Here is a 20,459-nt window from a genome sequence, read left to right as displayed (position 1 = left end):
CTGCAAATCTCCATTTCCCCACTTTTGGCCATTGCATTTCTGATGCCACCAGCCCTGCTGGGAGTGCTGGCTCTGAGCGCCGTGTCTGTGTCCCTGGGCACTGCCTGCAGCCCCTCGAGTGTCCCCTGGCTGTTCCACATCTGCTGTGCAGCGTGAAATCCCTGCAGATGCAAAGCAACAGACACATCTCTGTGCCATGCTTGTGTGAGCTGCGGTGCAGTAATTCGTATGACAAGGTGTGAGCAGTGATGGTGTCCTGGGATCCTGGCAGCCCGATTTGCCTGCAGGGTTGGGTGGAGGGGAGGCTGCTTCCTTCCATATTGCTCCCATCTAAAGGGCTGCAGGGGGGGATGCTGCTCCCTGGTTCCTGCACCGTTCCCATTGGTGCTGGATTTGGTGGATTTGCTCCTGATGTGCTCTGTCCCTTCCTCTAGTTGTTCCTTGCAAGCACAGCAATTAAAATGGGCCTTTTGGTGACAAGTGCTGCAAGAAAGGTGAAATGTTTTCCTCTTCTCTAATCAAAGTTGAAGTTTTTGTTAACCCAAAGTCATACCTGAAGTGAGCAAATATACAGAGAGTAAAGATCTGCTTATTGCAGCATGACTGCAAGCCCAATTGGCCCTGCCCAGTGCATAGATTTCAGCAGCAGCTGCACAGGTGGACTTGTGGGCACGTGCATGGTGCACCAAGCCAAACTTGTGTGCTCAAAGACACGGGGTGTGCTGAGCTTTCCACGTGGATCAGAATGGGGGGGGCTCAATCACTGCTGTTGAAATGAGAGGTAACGTTTTGTCCTTCCCTGGGTTTTATTTTAAATGCTCGAGACAAATATGGAACGTTTGGCAGCTCTCTGGAGGGGAGCTGCCTCTGAGGAAGCCTGCCTTCTAATGAGGGGTGTACATGACAGCTGTCTGTCTCTGCGTTTTATACTGCTGCTCATCAACTTAATGGCAATAAATGAACTCCCAGGTGGTATTAGCAGCATCTCTGGGATCTCTCTGCATTAGGAGTTGCTTGGAGAGCTGGCTTTGGCTTCTTTTTTTTTTTTTTTGTCTTGGTTTTCAGACTTTTAAAATAGCCTCTGTTTGCCCTGCAGCTCCCAGGATGGATGGGTTGCGCGTGCGATCCGCTCCCTGAGCTTCGCTGTGCAATTGCTATAGCTCAGCCATAAAGGGGAAAAAATGTGTCTAACAAATGCACCAGCCGTAGCTACGCCTCGTATAAAACCTCACCAAGTCTCCACATGAGCACTGCCCTCGTTTAGACACGCAGCACCCATCCATTCGGGCTCAAGCTGTGCCTCGTGGCGGTGCAGAAATTGGGGTAGGGGGCACTTGTGTGGGGCAGGACCCCCATATGGATGGGTTTGGGGGAGCAGATCAGGGCTGCCCTGAGGCCCCGGGAGGAGCAGCAAAAACAGAGTGACGATGGCTGACTCATGCCTGGTGCTGGGACTTGCCATGTGTTGTAATCAGCGAGAAATGCTTTGCCTGTGGTATCATTTTCTTTAAATATATCATTAGGGAAAATGACAGCCCAAATGGTGGGAGGATGCTAATGACTGCGGAGTGGCAGACGTTGCAGAAAAGAGTTTTCTGCAAACACATCGCAGGTGGGAGCTGGGGGGGAGGCGAGGAGATGGATGGCACATGGTGCTGCCTTCAGCCCCAGCACTGCCTCACTCCCTCCTATGGCTTTGGGGAAGCCAACCGGGTTGGAGAACCCAGCCCTGGAAGGAGGACCTCCTGGTGCCCGGGGCTGCTGGAACAAAGCTGCCAGTGTTCCCTTCCATCCCTGTGCCAGATGTCTTCCCTCTCTATTTATTGCAAAGAAGGACACCAAGGAACGAGGTGTGTTTGGAGCTTTGTCTTTTTATCTCTCTTCTGTTCTCAAAATCCTAGATTTGGGCTGCATCTCTATAAGAAATAATAAAAAAGGATGACCTTTAATTTCCACCGAGCAGTCTGCAGTTCCCAGGGATGCTACGCAAACTCTGTGTTTTCTGCTAGATAAAGGTCTTCTGCCTTGTACTTCAGAGGCTCCGTGCTGGACTTTAATTTCTTTTTTTTTTTTTTTTTTTTCCTCAAAATTCTTCAAGAGCAATTAGCAAGGAGAAGGGCAGGTAATTGCCTCAGTGCTCATGCTGCTGAGGTCGGGTGCTGAGCAGCCACGTGGAGCCCAGCAATGCCCTTTGCATCAAAAGCACAGAGCAGAGTGGAGCTCTCCTTTGAAGGAAGGGCTCTGCAGAAATGGAACTTCTTGAATCCAGCCTGCAGCTGTCTGCTCCTGCAGAAGCAGCACTGGAAAGTCCTTCCAGTGCTCACACCGACCTTTGCCATTGCAGTGCCTGTCCCCTCCAAGGGAGATGCTGATGGATCTGTTGGTCCCCTTGTAATGAAACCACACACCTCCCATGGAGGGAGCATGGGGCTGTGCTGGGTTGGCTCTTCTATGGGATATATTCTGCGTCTGGATGAGTCTGTGGGGGTTCTATAAGTAACAGAGCCGTGGTGGGCATCTTGCTCATTCCCCTGCTGCTGATACACCAACCAGGAGCTGTGTAAGGGATTGAGTTTTAGCTTTACTTATTTCATTGCATATTCATATTTCTGCTAGTGTGACATTGCTGCTGACGCTGGGCTGTGATGCAGGGCAGGTTTATTTCTCCATCAAAGGGAAAAGTGATGGTGCCTTCCCCTAAAGTGCCTGGTTCTAAGGTAGGAGCATTAGAACCCAGCTCCCGGTGAGCTGGCACTGTGTCCCTGCCTTTGGTGGCACTGCGGGGGCTTCCTGTGAGCCCAGCAGCACGGCAGATGGAGGAGCACAGGATTTATTTACTACGATTGGGCTGGGAACATCCCCAACGCTCCCCTCTGCCAGCACAGCAGTTGGGAAGGGGAAGCACTACAAAATGGTAGGATCTGTTGACAGGCATTAAGGCTTTCTCTCCTCCCCCAGCTCTGCATGGAAACGTGTCCAGCTTGCGGTGCTCCACGGGGGGATTTTCCCTGGGGTGAAGCAGATCCTGTTCTGTATGTGAGACCCAGAGGGGACACCGTGGCAGTTTTCTCAGTTTTTAATTGTTTCATCCTTCAGACTTGGCGTGATGAAATGCATTGACTTTAAACAGTTTCCTTCTGAAACCAGTAAAGATTTCAGTAGAGTGGCACTGAGTTGTCTTGGCTCATATGGAAGGGATGAGTTCATCGCAGGGTAAGCATTTTCTTGCCAAGGGCTGAAAAACAACCTATAATGCGAATAGTTTCATGCACTTGAGTTAATCACAACCTTCTAAAAGGTTATTTTAACATGGATCTGTGAATAAAACAACATTCCTGCAAAGCTACAAAAACCGAGAAGAAAAAACAACAACCCACAGCACAAATCTCATGTTCCCATTTAGTTAGGGAGTCGCTGTGTATTTCTTGAACAACACTTGAAAGCCCTGAAATGGCTGCTCAGGAATGGGGCTGGCTGGTTGTGGGCTCCATTGGGATGGGATGATCCTCACCTGCAGGAGCTCCTTCCTGCTCTCCTGAGCTGCAGAGTGTGGTTGAAAATGGGAGGAGAGGATGGCTGAGGTGGCCTGGGGATGTGCCCCATCCCTGCAGCTCCTCACACAGGTCCGATGCTGCTCCAGAGTGAGCAATGGAAAATCTGCCTTGGCTTGAGCTAAGTTGGCTTATGGCTGTAATTCCACCTTAATTTTCCCTTGGCGATTCTTCATGCTTGGCACTTGATATAGCAAGCGTGAGATGCTCTTTGAAGCAATTACAGCTATAAAGGAGGAGCGGGCTGGAATACCTGACTTAAATTCCACGTCTATTGCGAGAGGGATGGAAGTCACTTGGATAGCTGCCGGCTCTTGAGTTCTGTCTCTGAGATCAGTGCAGGATCTCTGCTTTGCTTCTTGGCAGGGTGATAGTGCCATATTCCCAGTTTAATGCTGCTGCTTTTTTTTTTTTTTTAATTCCCTCTTTCCAATTTTTTTTTTTTGTTTTCCTAATCTTTCTGCTATTTCATTTTCATTGCTGCTATAGAGTGTCAAGCACTCTCTGAGTAAGAGGCAGCTGGGCTGATGGAATGGTGCTCTTCTGCTTGTTGGGCAGTGTTTGGTTTGCAGTTTGGCTAGTGAAGCTCTGCAGAGGATGCTTTGTTGGCAACCTGGGGCAGGAGAAAACCAGAAAGATGCATGGGGTGTGGGGCTGGCTGGCTCTGCTCTGAAGTTGGAAGGAATGTTTTCCTCCAGGTGCTCGTTCTGGGGGAAATAATTGGTATTTGAAACACAATTTGCATCTAAACCACTGATGTATGGATCATATCCTTCTGTATGAGGAGCTCAGCTCCTGGCAGGAGCAAAACTGCTTCTGGTGCTTTCAGCATTGCTGCTGTCTCATCACAGGATGCCTCCTTTCACCATGCATGTAGCTGGGGTGTAGCAACATGGCTGCTGAGAAGATAGAAGAGGTAGAGGGCAATAGGAAGACCTATTTTAGATGACAGGTAGAAGGTCTGTCCTGAGATCTGCAGTCTGGCCACCTCTCCCATTAGTACCTGGCACATATATGGGATCCTTCTGCTGCACGTTGAAGCAACACAACCTGAAGAAATGACCACTTATAGCATCCTACTGAGAGGTGAGATATAAATAAGGATGTCACAAAATGCTTAGTAGCAGGAAACCAAAAAGGAAACTGCCACTCTGGATTTTCCTCAAGTGTCACCTATTTCTCCAACATCTCAGACTTCCCAAGCGCTTAAGGCAGAGGCTGAAGGCGACTTGCTGCAAGCAGCAGGAGGGTGGGCACCCCTGGGGCGGGCATGGGGTAACCACAGCTTTCAGATGATGCACCTTTGCAAAGGGAGCATGCAGCTGATTTCCTCAGATCGCTCTTGTTTGCTATCGATCCGGGAAAGAAATCAATGGACCCATCCCATGACTCACCAAAGCGAGAGCTGGTGGAATTACACGTTGTGGTACTCCTTGCTGAGATGTTTTGAATTAACAGCATTTGCTAATTGGGCGAACTCTCTGCTGTCCTGCAATTAGCAGCCCTGGAGGCACGGCATCCAGCTCCCAGCCTGGAGGAGCCTTGCAAGTGACAGTGAGTGACTTAGCAGATGCAGGGCATGAGGAATCCTTGTTGGAAAACAGCCAAACAAAAAATCCCTGCTTACATTTGCGTTGAGAAAAGCAGATATTCGATTAAGGTTCTCATCTCCATGTGCGATTACTGTGGTGAAAACAAACTGCTTGGTTGTCTGGGAGTGCTGATAACTCGCCTTGCACGCTGCAGGCAGGGAATGGGGGTATTGTGAAAGCCAAGAGAGCGGTGCTGGGAGTGTGCACGCCTTGTGGTGCCTCAGCAGGAGGGAATCCTGCACTGCTTGCCATGCAAGGTGGCAGTGATGGCCAGTAGAGACGTGGTGTGGAGGGATGAGCACAGCAAGGCTCTGGTTTTGCTGTGACTTGCAATGTCCCTTTGCCTCAGGACAGCATCGGGGTGGGGTGATGGCAGCGGGATGGGAACAAGAGGTGGTAGGTGTAGCAGGGTTGCCCACATTTGTTTCTCTGCAAGATGTCCCTGTTTGCACAAGCAGGTGAAGTGTGGGTGAAGTGTACAGTGTGGACAGCTGGATTGAAGTGGGATGGGGAGCTGTGCTGCAGGGCATCACCATCAGTCCAGCCTGAGGAGGCTGTGCCTGATGGATTTTCTGGGCTTTCATTCAATTTGGAAATTAATTCTCCCGTTCTCAGTTGCATGAAGTAACTCTGGCACGTACCTGTGAGTGAGGCTGGGGAACCATCCAGGTACTGAGGGAGTTGCAGTGAAATTCTGAAATCCCTTAATCTTATTAGTAAGTGACAGCGTCAGCTTCCACTGCAGCAGAGTGGAGCAGTAACAGCCCTTTAATTTTCCTAAAAGGTCTGTGTAACACAACGCTGTGTTTGCTGAGTATGGTACAAATGATAGATAATTCCTTTCCAAGGAGAGCTTAAAGTTGTTTTCAAAGAAAAAAAAGAGGCGCTTTTTTTTTTTTTTAATCATTCTTCCTTATTCTCATGTTGTTGAGTCCAGGCTAAGGGATGCTAAACATGAGATATTTGCAGTGTAAGAGGTGGCGAGGAGCAGCCCTATGCTGTGAGGTGTGGAGAGCTGAGTTCTTACAGCAATCAGGGGAGAAATCAGCAGCATTAAACTTCATCTGTGTGCTGCTGTCTGTGGAAGCCATGCAATGAATCAAAGGAGTGGGGACAACGTCAGGGTCCCCTTCAGGTCCTGCAGAATGGCAGCGATGCCTTTGCCTTTCTGAGATCCCCTAGCAGTGCTCCTGCCCCAGCTGGGAGCATTGTGGGGTCGGGCTGGAGGCTTTTGGTGATCATCTCACCTGTCCTGGTCTCCTTCTGCAGCTCGGAGTGATGTCCCTTTTTGCTTGGAAACACCTCAGCCTATGGCTCTGCCCCACTCTGGGTGTTTAAATGAGCAAGCTCAGGGGCAGCTGCAAATTTTGCCTGTCTGGAAAGATCCAGACTATCCTTTAGCAAAACCTCAGCAGTTCAAGCTCAGAATTTGATTCCTGTGAGCATTCCTGCAAGGAACTGAAAGCCCGAATAGAAATAACAAATGAGAAGCACTGCCCATTGTGCTTCAGAGTCAGGGGCTCTCAAAACCCCATTTCAACATCACGGGGTAAATATGGGTCTTTAGCAGCATTAGGATCAGTGTTTTCCAGCAGCAGCCCCATCTCTCTGGTTTATGAGGAGGACAGACAGGGTGTAATTGGGATCGTGGCTCCTGCCTCTCCCCTGCAGTGCCTTTCGCTTTGGGGATTATTAAGCACTCCAAGCAGACTGTGCACAAGCTATTTGTTTTGCTGTGCTTTTTCCACTCTTTTTATTTTGTTCATTTTTTATTTACATGAGCCCTTGGGAACACAATGCTAAAAATGTTATTAAGAAGCCATTGACCACACATGCCCTGCAGATTTTTTTTTTCCTTAATAAAAGCTGCTGCCTAATGCTTTGGAGAAAGGAAGAGTGCAAGGGGAGTTGAAAATATATTTCTTGCAGGAGTGGGTGAAGTGCTAAAGGAAAGACCTTCGGTGTGGCAGTTCCATCCCTCGGTTCTGATAGAGCTTGGCTTTCCTCCATGGCTCAACTCAAGCATTGGGATGCAGCTGGTCTGCAATGAGGGAAGTAATGGCTGGATGCTGCCCTAGGCTGGAAGGTGCCAGCTGGGCTGTGCCTTGGAAAACCATGTGGCTGAGATGCATGCAGTAGACCTGGGATCCTCCAACACCCTGAGGAGGACTAAGGAACTCCAGTGCCTCCCTCCCACAGAAACTCATGTCTTTGGCCAATTTTTTTCTCCATTTCTCCTTCTTTCTGCTCTCAAAACACGTGAGGCATTGTGCCGGGCTGAGAACCAGCTCCCTGCTGTGCCTCAGCTCCCATCCAGAGCTGCACCTTGCTCCAACCATACCCATAGGCTGTGCAATTAAAGTGCAGTCCCTTTGGTGTAATTTGGGATACTCCCCCAGCGCCACAGCTGGTGTGCATTCTCCTTTCCCCCTGCTGTGATGAGATGGTGATGGAGGATGAAGGTTGCAATATTGAGGTTAAACTCGATGATCTTTATGAGCCCATTCCAACTCAAATATTCTATAATTCTGTGATGCTTTGAGGAAGAAGATGGGCAGCTGCTGCTCAGCCAGGTACCAGTGGTGAGAGCAGTGCTGATTGTACCTCTGGAGCTGCCCTTCACCTGCAGCAGTGGAAGCTCTGCTTAGAACATCTACTATTCCAGCAAGGCCTTTCATTCCAACCCCGGCTTCTGTTCTGAATATTTGATGTTGTTCTCAAACAAGAGAGTGCAAATGTTAAGATGTTTGAATGATTTTGCCCCGGGGTTCATGCATTAATGATGAGAATTATCACCATCTGAGTAGTTAGTAGTTCAGGACTTAGCAGAAGGTTAACAAAAGATATGAAACAATTAAGCTGTGATTAACAGACGAGTTTCTGTAATTGCAGAGCTAGGTTTTGTGGCGCTGTGTTTGGCATTTTCTAAGGTAGAAGGAAATGCAGAGGTTCTTTCACTGAAAAAAAAAAAAACAACAACAAAAAAAAAACCTCAGTGGTGATGGATGCTGGTGGCTCCGGGGGAGACCCAAGCAGAGCCCAGCCCTGGAACATGGTGTAGAAATGGGGTGTATAGCCTTGTTCACGTACACTTATGGGATGATTTGGTGCTGGCAAGTGGCTGCTTGTGTTCTGGTGGCAAAGACTACTCCGATGCCCAGAGTGGCAGAACCTTGTAAGCCCAGCCCTTCCTGAGGTTATTTTTGCATGGGTAAACATCTTACTGAACAGAACTTCAGTTTTCACATACAAAGACTTCCAAAAGCAGTTTTCAGAATTAAATAAGAGTGGGACAATTAGATGAGAGCAGCAGGAAGAAGAAATTAAAAGGTTTCTGCTGAAGACATCAGTTTCTGTGGGAGGGGGGCAGAGGAAGTCTTTGGTCCACCTCAAAGTGCTGGAGGACCACAGATCTGCTGCATCCAGTCAATTCTTCAATCCATGAAGATCTGTCAGAGGTACGGAAGAGGAAAAATCACAATGAGTTTAATTATTGGGTAGTGCCATAAATATTGCTGCTTGCCTCCTGGGTGTTACGAAAGGCCTTGAGAGAAGAGGCAGAGCAGTTTCCTAAGGCTGGGTTGTGTCCATGGAGCAGCTCCCCAAAGCTCCTGGGGTCACTGGCGGGCTCTTTGTGAGCCACCAGGAATCAGGAAGATGCTAATTCAGATTCTAAAGGGGATTAATTAGCTAAAATGGTCTTACTGTATGCAGGCTGGTAATAGCCTTTTGTGTGCAATGTTTCTGGCTTAGGGAGGTGTCTGATGGCTTTGGGAGCAGGAAGGAGCCTGAAATAGCAGCACACTGGTACTCGTGGTTATTTTCTTTTATAGATATCTTATCATGGAGCAAAATGACTCCATCTCGTCTTGGGATCTCCCCACACAACCTCTGCAGCCCATCTCTGCAAGACATCTCATTAGCTGCTCCTATTTAAGAACAAAATCTGTCATTTCCATCGCTGCTTTCCTGCATATAAGGATGTGTAAACCAGTCCATGGGGGTTCAGGGATCTGCTTACAGCATGGGCTGTTCTTGGGAAGAGGGGCAAACTCAGGTTTAGGCACTGGTGTTGCTCCTCTCTGCGAGAGCCTGGTGCAGACCCAGCAGAGCCACTGGCAGGAAGCCCTAGGAAACATGCAGGTTTGGGAACCAGGCTGTCTCAGTATCTGCCTGTCCATAACTTCCAGCTACTCCTTCTTTTTCACTGCCTGGCATTCATGGGCTAGCAGTCAACAATCCTCCTCCACCCGCTCCATGCTGATGCCTTGCTCAGTTTTTGTTCCCTTTCCGAAGCCTCAGCACAAATGTTCCAACCCAACCCATTTCACCCCGTATTTCCCACCCCAGTGGCATTGCAGAGCTGCAGAGCATTTCTTGCACTGCCACTTAGGACAGTGTCCTTTATCTCCTTTGCTCATGACAGTGCATGGCAGAGTGCAAGGACAGAGAAATGCATAAAATCACAAGATACACCAGCAGCATGGCCACAGATCATCCTGCTCCTCCTGGTAGAAGAGTTAACTATTGAAGAAAATTGGGCAATCAGTGTTGCTGCTAGTTGTACAGTGCTTTCAGATAGATGAGGTGACAGAGCTAATTTTCAATCCCACTGGGATGGAGAAAGCTGTAAATTACCAGGGATGGAAAATGCCACAATAGAGAGATGAACAGAGGAGGGGGTAAAATTGTTGTTGTTTTTTTTTTCTCTTGAAAGATTTCAGTGCTATAGTATCATAGAGTATCCTGAGTTGGAAGGAACCCACAAGGATCATGGAGTCCACCCCCGGCCCCACAAAGCACCACCCAAACCTTATGGCTGAGAGCAGTGTCCCAGCGCTCCCTGAGCATCTGAGGGCAGAGCACTTTCCTAACATCCAGCCTGAGCCTCTCCCCAAGGTATTATATTTATATATATTCATGTTGAACACAGAGCGATGCTGTCAGCACTGGTTTCCACTTAGTGTCAGCTTTGTCCGATGCACTTGGGTGACAAAGCACGCTGCGTTGCCTTTACTTAATATTTGGCAGGCTCTGAGGAGAGGAATTAGCTCAATACAGATATAATTATTCCACCAGGATGATCATTTCTGTGAGGCTCCAACTGAAGTTTCCCTGAGGAATGGCCCACAGGGAGCAGGGATGGGGCTGAGCGTGAAGATGATGGCCAGATCACAGTGCCTGGGGGAGAGCCCAGTCTTCCTATGGGGCTGGCAGAGGAAGGGATGGGTTTTTTCCCATGGCTTTTGGCCAGCGAGCAGCCTCTGCTGTGAGCTCACCTGCAAGGCACGCAGCTGGGGATGCGGTGGGAACATCTTGCCAAGCTCAGGATGCTGCTGATCTCATGATCACGTGGTTAGGGTGGTGTGCAGGGTGGGTTCTTGCACCAAGCGCATGAGTTTTGCCATTGCTGTGCATACCATATAAATGTTTTCTTTTTCCCTTTTCAGGGCATGTAGTTATGCCTTGTAAATAACTACCCATGGAATTGTGCAATTTTCTATTCCTTTTGCTGGATGATGGGGGTCAAGGATGCTGAAGTGAAAAGAGGCCTCACACAGGGATGGGAGCAGAGGGATTTGATTGCACGCAAGCCCTGCAGCAGGGAAGAGCGTTGTTCTAGGAGCATCATTGCCCGAAACAGCACTGCAAGCACAGATCCCTGAGGTGTGAGGCTGGGAACATCAACAGCAGCAAATTGCAGAGTCCTGGAGCTCCCCTGAAAGGGCCATCATTAACAGCAGGTTTAAAAGCAAATCTAATGGATGTTGGAGAAACAAACCACCTTTATCCTGGGCATTTGCTGTTCAGTCCCACTGCTCCTGCAGAGCTCAGGCTGCACAGGCACAGCACTGCTCAGGTGAGTTCCTTCTTTTATGGGTGGAGGCTTTACCTGGCAGTCCTGAGAGCTAATGCGGATTTTGCTTCACGTTTAGCAATCACAGATTTTCCTTGTCTCCTGCACGGAGAAACATTTATTCGTTCCTAGGCTTTGACCTAATTCTTGGCCATAAATATTCAGATTCCTTCAAGGGAGCGGAGAAGAGATGGGAAAACAGAAGCCTTGATCAAAACGACACAGATGTGAAGCAGCCTTTAATTGATTTGCTTTTGTCAGACATAATTAAGTCTTACATTTCATTGCAGCTCTTGGCTCCTGTTCAGATCTCAAGACGTCTTCGGTGATAAGGAGCGTTGTGGCTTCCAATGAGACCGATGGGCTCTTGCACAGAAGGCACGACATCTTCTGTTGTGTTGGCTGGAAGTAAAGCCACGAGGCACAGCCAAAACCCAGCTTTCTGACTGCAATAAAGTGCCAAAATGTCACTCCTCCTTCTGTGCTTCTCGCTTGAGCGTTCCTTCCCTTTCTGTGCATATCACTCGCTCTGTGGTTCGTCAGCTCCAGGTGGGCTGTGCTGCCTTCACTGCCTGGTGGAGCCCGAGTGGATCTGCTTGAGGATGTGCTTCAATCTCACCTATATTGTATTCCTGGATATAGATTGGCTTCAGCACATGTCAAGTCCTTTGCTGAGCCAAGGCCCGTGCCAACACATCAAGAATTTGGACTCCTTTACGCTGCTATTGTCCTTCAGAACTAAGCAGTGCCTTTTCCCATGTATTAGAAAGGGAAAAAAAATCAATTTTGTAGCATAGTGAAGAAGCTGGGTGAATGTTTAGAGTGGCAAAGCCCAAGGCAGTCTGTATTACATTCTGCTAACTCCATCAGGCATAGGTGTTGCTGGAGGTGAGTGTGCAACAGGGCTGTCTTCAATAAGAAGCTCAGGATATCTAGGGAGCTTTAGCTGTGAAGGCTCCTGTAAGGTTTTCATAACTCCTGCCAAAGGAGAAAGACTTAAAAACCTTCCTTTGCCTTGCTCTCTTTCTGTCTATTGTATTATTTAATCTCACCTTCGCTCAGCAGAGTTCTTATGTGTTGAAAGGAAATGAAATCTCTGCTGTGTTATTATTGCTCTCTGCTTAGATAAATAGCGTTGTGCTGGATTCAGGGCAAGGCTCGCCAGCTTTTGCCTTATAAATATGCTGCTCTGGGCAGCACGGCTCTGAGAGTGAAAAGTGCTCTGAGGTATTGCTGAGAGATCTTCCCATCTCTGCCACTGGAACTGAGTCCTTTAACAAGTGAACATTCAGGGTGAGAAAGACATCGGGATTTGTCACCCACAATACCACAGCAGCTGAATTTGGGTTCAGTGAGGCCATCGTAGGGATGTCTACGTAGGGATGTCCTACTTTTTGCTTGCTGGGCTGAGAAAGCCCTTTTCCTGAGGTTTTAATCCCCCAATTTGCTGATAGTGTATTGCACGGACATGCACAGACCCTGGGCTTCACGCAACCTGAGGAGTGGCTCTGCTGCTCTGATAGCAGGTGTCTCAGCAGCTGCGATGTGAAATGTTCCCGTAGGACAGTGCTCCTTCTCCTCACAAATGAGGGCAGCAGAAGAAATTAAGCATGATGTTTCTTCCCAATGCACTGCTCACCTGGGGTTTGTGCACTCACTAGTGTTGGCAAAGAACTCTCAGGTCATCAAATCGAATCATGGATGCTCGTGAGCCAGCAGCTCTGGGGCACCTTTGACACCTTCCCTTCCCTTTTTTTTTTTTTTTTTGCCAGAAAATTTTCACATTAATATTTATTTCTGTCTGCAGGGGAATTATAAGAGATTATAAGTGAGATTTCCTATGTGCTGGCAGAGCAAAGAAGGAGTGTGGATCTATGCTTACATAACGAACCCCCGTGTGGCAGGAGGTGGTCCTGTGGCCCACAGCTGCCTGGTGATGTGCAAAAAGCAAATTGCTGTCATTGCAGATGTGTTGAGAATGACTTCTGGAAGCTGGTAACTAAAATCTGGTAACTAAAATGTCATAAGGATTTCTCATAGTGATATCTAACAGTTTTCTAGCACAAAAGGCATTTTGGCCAAAACAAACCCCAAGCCTATTCCGGACCTTGCTGGACAGGAATTTTGTGGTTGCCTAGGAACTGCTGATCACAGCCTGATTGCATTCAATAGGGGGTGAAAAGGGCAGCTTGGTCTGCGTTTCCATCACTGTCACAGCCATACGGTCCTATGGCAGCTTCCAAAGGGCCAAAGCAGTGCTGGGGTAGCTGCACTTGGAAGTGGATGGGAGATAAGGGCAGAAAAGGGGAGTGCATGTAGGGGATTTTGAGGAGAGTTCATCATGGATGATGGACAAGCCCTTGGGCTTCATCATAAGGAAGTCTTTGCCTAGAGGTCTCCCAGTCTCAGGAGCCCAGCCAGGGTAGGTATTAATGCTATGAGCAAAGCAGTAGTTTGCAAAAGGAGCTTGATACTAAATGATGTGTATCAGGAATTATGAAGTCCTGCCAGTCATAAGGACAATTTTTAAAAGTGTGTGGAAACTGTGGTTGTCAAGAGGAAGCACAAAAAAAACTTTAAATATCTTGGAACAGAAGGAAAAAAATGGTTCCAGCTGGTGGGTTTGTCAGTGTGTGGAGTGGTTCAATCCATGCAATCATCTTCGGTCAGTGTTTCTTTGTGGCATTTGGAAAGACAGAATGATGTGCTTTGTATCTCTAATGGGCAGTACAGTCTTTCCCAACCCGTCTTTAATCAGCAGAGTAGTAAATTATATCTGTGTTGTCAGGGGGTACACTTAGAAATCAGTGTCTATGTAACGCGTGCTGGAGAGTCTCAGAAGAGCTGGTGCAGAAGGCTGAGGTCTGCAGATGTTCATTTTTAATCAGCACCAGAAAAGCTGGGAAAAGGCTAGTTTGTATTTTAAAAAGGCTGTTTATTTTATCCGGGATAAATGCAAGCTATAATTGTGGACAAAATGATGTAACAGGTGAAAGAGAATTCAATTGATGAGGAATTCAGCGCTAGGAATGGGTTTATGAAACATAGGTCTTTAGAAGCTTGAATTCATCAGCTTTGTCATGGTTATTGGGCAGATCGAGGACAACCTGTGTTTTGCAAAGTGTTTGACAGTTTCACATGGCAGCAGGGGGCATTGCCCCATGGTGGGAGCTCTGCTGGGGTTGGCTGTGGTTGCACCATCCTTTCTAGGTACAGAGCGAGGTAAGGCCTCTTGCTGGGCTGTCATAAAATTGAGCTCTGTTGTTTGTTTGTTTGTTTGTTTGCCCCGCAGTGTTGCTGTAAGAATTATAGGTGAGGGTGGGAGCCAACTGCAAGGAACATTTTGAAAAGGAAAATTGAAAAATAAACGATTCCAAAAAGGGTGGCGTAGTCTATTTATGTGGCTGGGTTCCATCCAAGAAGACATTTGGATAAGTCCTCAGCACAGCTGACTCAACCCAGCTACCAAAACATGGACAGCACAGGATCTGTGCCCATCTGTGCTGAGCAGCATTGCTGAGTGCCTTCCAAAGCCAAGGGGCAGCACCTTCACCTTTCTGCCTTCCCAAGGATGCTGAGGGCATCAGGGGGCTGGTTGGAGCCATTCGTCCCTTTCCAGTTCTGCCTTCTCCAAGGGCTGGTCCCAGCTGTGGGCTGTAGGATGAGGGAGTGATGCTGCCAGTGCCTCACTATTCCCTCCTCCATCACCTTGGCTATTAGCAAGAGCTCAGGAGGAATCCATGAAGCCTGAGGAGAAATGCAAGTTCACCCTGTAAGAAGACTCAACCTGTCAATTTCTCTCATGTTTCTTCTTGGTTTCTAACAGTGACTTGGAAGGATACAGTGCTGCTGTCAAAGATGTGTCAGGAGCACGGCAGAGCCTCTCAGAGTTGCTAGGTGACTGCTGCCCTCAGGGCACAAATCCCAATCCCGCCTGCTCCTGGGATGAGTAATACATTTCATTGGCATCCGTTGGACAAAAGTGCTGCTGCCTGGGGTTTGCAGCTTGAGTCAGTGCTGGTTGAGCAGCGGGTTCCAGGGGGTGGTCCTTACACCTCAGAAGTGCTTACCCCAGAGCAAATCTCTGCCACGTGGATGGGGTTGGAGCAACCTGGTCACCCGGCCTCGTGCTGAAGGGATGCTCTTGGCACATGAGCATGGTGACTGCAAGAAGCTGTGCTTGTTGGCCAGCACTCTTCACTTGGCAATCAAAGACCTCGCCTGGGTTTTTTCAGATCGTCCCTTAGAGGGTAGAGGAACATTCCACATCCTGATGATGAAAATAGAAAAAACAAGATATGGGGAGATGGGGAGCCTGACCAATTCCAGGTGGAGTCAGGACTAGATGCAGGCACTGATCCCTTTGGGTCTTGTGACGTTTCTGTGGGCTTCCAAGGTTTTTAGTTAATTTCTCAAGTTAAATATAGTTATGGTATAACTTTAAAATTTTTTTTTGGTTGGTCTGCTTTCTGGTTTCACATGATTTCAGGTTAAATGCTGTTTTGGCTGTGTCCCAGTGAAGGATTGGATTGATGCACAAGTTTTTTAAGGTCACTTCTCCCCAGATGATAAACAGGAGGTATTTTAGTCCATGGTAGCCAGTGATTTTAATGCCTGAGTGCTCTCTGTTAAGAACATATTACAAAGAAATGGGAAACTTATTTCAGTGACATTCTCTGGCCAAGCAGAAGAAATGATAAACCGCAGTGTTTTCAAGCTGTTCACCTTTGTTTGAAGGGTGAAGTAGTGCTTGAAGCCACAACAGCGGGATGCAGCCCCCAGCACTTGTTGCACTGTGACAGTGTCCAGAAGGCCACTCACAGGCTGCCTGTGGAAAATGCTGCACAAACACAAACTGAAGAGCAGGACATGCCTGGAGGACTGCCATTAAAGCAGAAGGACTAAGAAAGTGTGAGGAACCAATGGCAAAATATGACCCGTTAATTTCAGCAGTGGTTCTGGGCTTGTTCCCTGCAGCTACAGCAGAGGATGATCTCTAGAGGACCCTCCCGACCCCTACAGTTTTATGATATCCATTGGGTTCAGGATGCTTTTATGGAAAACATGCATCTTGCATGTATGAAGAGGAGAAGCAAAGGTTTCCCCACTGGGGCTTTGGTGTTGGAAAAAGCTGGAAGCACAGTGTGGAGCAGATCATGGTCAGCAAAGTGAGGCTGTGCTGTAGCATGGCACGGGTGGGGAGACTTCAGGAAGCCCTGGGTGAGCTGCTGCTTTGATCTGCACAGAGGGCAGAGACTCACACAGCTAACGAGCTCCAGGGCAGCTCATCTGCCTTAGATTGCAAGCTTTTCTCCAAGCACGGATGGTAAATTGCAAGCAAAAATAATTTCCGTCAAGGATCTAATGATGCTTGAAGTTCCTGTAACCTTTCAGATAAACAGGGTGGAACAGCACAGTGAATTTTGTAAGGAATCTCTAAAAATGTGCAGTGAACATAATGGAGCAAAATTGATCTGTTGTTTTTCTCTCTCAGGAAACAAATATTGCATGAGGAGGAAAAGACAATACAGTCCAGAAACACAGCTGTACTCTCAGAAAGCGTTGGTCATAGGGATAGCAGCTGTCCCCAGGCATAATATTTTTCATTAAAAAGAAAAGAAAGATTAGGAATTTCTCCAGGGCTTTTAAAATATACTCTGTCAGAGAATTATAGAATTTCTAAGGTTGGAAAAGACCACAAAGATCCTCCAGTCCAACCACCACCCCACCACCACCATGCCCACTACATGGCTGAGGGTGAAGTAGAGGTCTTTGGTACAGCTGTGGCAGAGGCCCAGCAGTGGCAAAGGAGATTGCTGAGGATGAAATAGATCTTTGTGTCATTTTAGAGTGGGATATTAGGAACAATTTATCTTCCAAAAGAGTGGTGATGCAGTGGTAAAGGTGCCCAGGGGGATGGTGGGGTCACCATCTCTGGAGGTGTTCTGGAACATGGAGATGTGGCACTGGGGGACGTGGGCAGTGGGCCCAGTGGGGTGGGCTGGGGTTGGATTTGGGGATCTGAGAGGTCTTTTCCAACCATAATGACTGTATGATTCTATGATTCTATAACAGACCTCTGGCAGACCCACATGGAGGGAGCAGCCTTGTGTACAAAGCAGAGGATGGGCTGCAAACAAGCTGGGAAGCAGGCTAACATGGAGAAGGAGCTGGCAGACACTGCAGTGTGTGCTTATCGCAGAGCTAGCAGGGCTCATTTTGATAGCAGCACGTGGCTACTGCCAGCTCCTGCAGCTGCCATAGGTGGTTTCAACACTCCCAAATCTGTTGCTGGCTGTGAGGGGACATGGATGTGCTATGGCTGCCCCATCCTCCATGGCTCTCCTCCAGTCTCGGAGGGCTCCATGTGCCCACTCCAGCTCCGCTCCTCTCCTTAGGTTTGGCTGCATCTCATCCTTAACAAGCAAAAAGCCCAACGGCCCCCCAGCCAACTAGGAAATGATTTCTCAGCGCTCTCCTTAAGGACAGAAGCTGCATCTGGTATTTCTTAGAATGAAAGCAGGTATTTTTCTTTTCTTCTTTCTTTCTTCCTTCCTTTTTCCTAGAACTTAATTTTTGATTAAGCCCTCTTCTTGCCAGAAGTGACATTTTCTGCAGCTGAGACAGCCAACGGCACCAAAGGACATTACAGAGGACTTCAGATGTTTCTGTTCCACATTTATTCTGTTAGCTTTCCATCAAGGTCACCGTGCCTCTTACCCAGGGTTTTGGCTTTTATTACTTGGAGCTTGGAGAGTTAGTGGCATCAATCTTTCTAGGAAAAATGGTGTGTAAGTTCAACTGGAACTATGAAAATATTTGGCTGGAATTCATCAAGGATTGACCTAGAGATGAAAAGGGGGTGTGAAAATTCTCACTGAGTTTGTGAACTTTCTTTGTTCTCTTTGGATCCTCGTGGTTTATGTGTTTTTGCAGAAATAAGTGCACTTCAGCTGAGCTAAAATCTCAGGAGAAGGAAAACGAACTCAAATCTATACTGAATGTATTCATCAAGCAAAACCATTAAACCCAGTGCATTTCAACGCTGGAACTAAAAGCATCCTACCAGATTTTACTGTTATTTTATGTGGAATGCACTTGGGTACAGTGATGGACTTTCTTAAAAGAGAATGTATGGGATCTGGGCAGGCAAAGCCATGGGGGGTGCGAGGAGAAAAACGTCCCCTGTGCAAATCCAGCAGGCATAGAGAAAGACTTGTGTGATAGCTGCATGGTTGTCCACGTGCACACTTTTTGCATGCTTGGGCCAGTGCATTGCACCCCCAGTTCCCAACTGATAACAAAGGGGCAAATACAATGTACAGAAGTTGGGGTACTGGGGGGCTGTTTTCTGGTGCCTGTTTCCAGGCTCTCTTGAACATTTGGTCTTATTTTTGGATGGTCCTATATGGAGTCAGGAGTTGAACTTGTTGAGCCTTATGGATCCGTTCCAACGTGGGGTATTCTGTGACTCTGTAATGTGGATCTTGGTCCTGGTAGTTCGGAGAGGACGTGACTGAATGTCCTTTGACATACCAAAGATTATTTTTTCCCCTTCTGCTGCTGAAGTTTGGCAATACTTGCAAATGTCACCGCCTGTCAGATAGAGCTTTTGCATTTCCCATCCCCTGGAGTGGAGGCTGCCTATCAAGTGTCTCTTCCCCAAAGTTTAATGTTTCTGGTAAATGTACTGATTTGATTTTTTGATTTTGTCTGAGCAAAATAAGCACGTGTCACACGCCTGAGCTGACAGCTGAGGGAAAAACTGAAGCACAGCCAGGGGAATGGAACAAGTTATCCCTCCTGGTGCTACACAGGATGGCCAACATTAGGCAAAAGCCATTTAGTCCACGTGTTTGCACTTTGCACATCAGAGGGATGACAGAATGACAGTCAGGGCCTTGGGTTGGGCACTGCCTCAATTAGGGGATAGAAGTCTGCAGGGTGAGGATGGCACTGCTGGTGACTCTCCATCAGTTGGGAATGCAGCAGCTGCACATCTGGTGGCCAAGAGTGGCCAACTGTGTGTGCCATGGCTGCCTGCAAATGGGACGTGAGCACAAGCTGTGATGTAGGGTTGGGAAAGGGTGATGGATCTTTTGTATCTTGCAGTGGATGCTGGCAGAACAGGAGCTTTTGTTGATGCTTAGCAATGATATATCAGTTTCTCCTTTTTATCTAATAAATACAGTCTCTTGCACAGGCAGAGATTCCAGCAGAAGTATTTAGATGAAGAATTAGCTCAAGCAGTGAGAGCAAATAAAAATCCCAGAGAGATGCATTTGTAGCACTGCTATGCCTTGCAATGTTCAGGCTTCAAGCGAAGACCATCAAGATGATTTTCCACTGACTCTTGCAAATCAGTATGACTCCCACAAATTGCTGATGACACATGCCTTGTAAAAGAAAAAGCCATCTCTTCTTGCTTTGGACGGGGTCATTTGCTGCATTTGCTGTGCAGCCTTCTGATTGCAGAGAGATGCACCAGGAGTCAGCAAGGTGCTGACCACGAGTCTCCTCACCCAGCACAGCTGCTCTACACAAGGCTCCCTGCAACACCTGCAGACTTGCAAAGGGAAATGCAGTGTCTAAGTTACACCAGGAATGTCACAGTGAGGTTGGGGATGTGTGAAGGGCAGCGCAAGGAAAGCTTGTACCCAACCAACCTTCTGCTAGAGGAACGTCCCTTCTTCTATCAGGTGCCCTCCTCGCTGTTTGCTAGGTGTGAAAAATCCCACGTGTATTTGCAGGGATTGAGGAGTTGACTAGATAGTGAGAACAAAGCCATATGCTGCATGTCATCATTTATATCCTACACTTTCTAAATCCCCCACCAAGATCACAGTATTTTTCTCACTTACGAGTTTTATGGAAAGAAAATAAAAGCCTAATAGAAAGCAGAAGGAACTCCATGTTTTCTGCGTCAGCATCACCTGCTGGTTCCAATGGGATCTGCAAAGTGATGGAAGGGCTTGTGAGGGACCGTGCAGGAGGTGCACAGTAACCCATTTTGCAGGCTGCAGGGTTTTTAATGGGATGCGTAGGTGCTGCTCCATAATGGCTCATCACCTGAAGACATGAATGAAGAAAACCAGGTCAGGGAGGACAGGAATAAGGCAGAACTGTTAAGTCGTTTAAATTTTACTGTCATACTCCCAGATTCACAGTGATGAGGAGGCATTAAAAGGCATTCCTGTACAAATCTTAACCCCCACCCACTGTGATTGCAGGACCGAGCTGCTGCACTACTAGGTGATAGTGGAGGCAACACCAAGACCATTGTATAACCTCATCTATCTTCTGTGGGAGCCTGAAGTCTGCAGGAAAGCACGAATCCAAACCTCTAGAATTATAATTGACCCTGAGGTAAGGGACCAATTTTAGAAATGCCATTTCCCCTCTCTTTCCCTTTCCCTTTCCTCAGCCCTCATTCAGATTTACATAAAACCAGTTGATAGC

The 20,459-nt window shown here is 47.7% G+C and overlaps 1 protein-coding gene across 1 annotated transcript in view; it reads left to right on the top strand.

The window, feature by feature from the left end:
• The window catches only part of OPRL1 (opioid related nociceptin receptor 1), a 47,854-nt gene that overhangs the window by 8,391 nt on the left and 19,004 nt on the right, over window positions 1–20,459 (top strand). Inside the window, exon 2 of the mRNA XM_010722396.3 lies at window positions 20,231–20,366. The gene's annotated coding sequence lies outside the window, so the exon portion shown is untranslated. The remainder of the gene's footprint in view (window positions 1–20,230; window positions 20,367–20,459) is intronic.

This window comes from Meleagris gallopavo, chromosome 22 (assembly GCF_905368555.1).
Source record: "Meleagris gallopavo chromosome 22, MGAL_WU_HG_1.1, whole genome shotgun sequence".
Lineage (NCBI taxonomy): Eukaryota > Metazoa > Chordata > Aves > Galliformes > Phasianidae > Meleagris > Meleagris gallopavo.
This window is presented reverse-complemented; position numbering and strand designations above follow the sequence as displayed.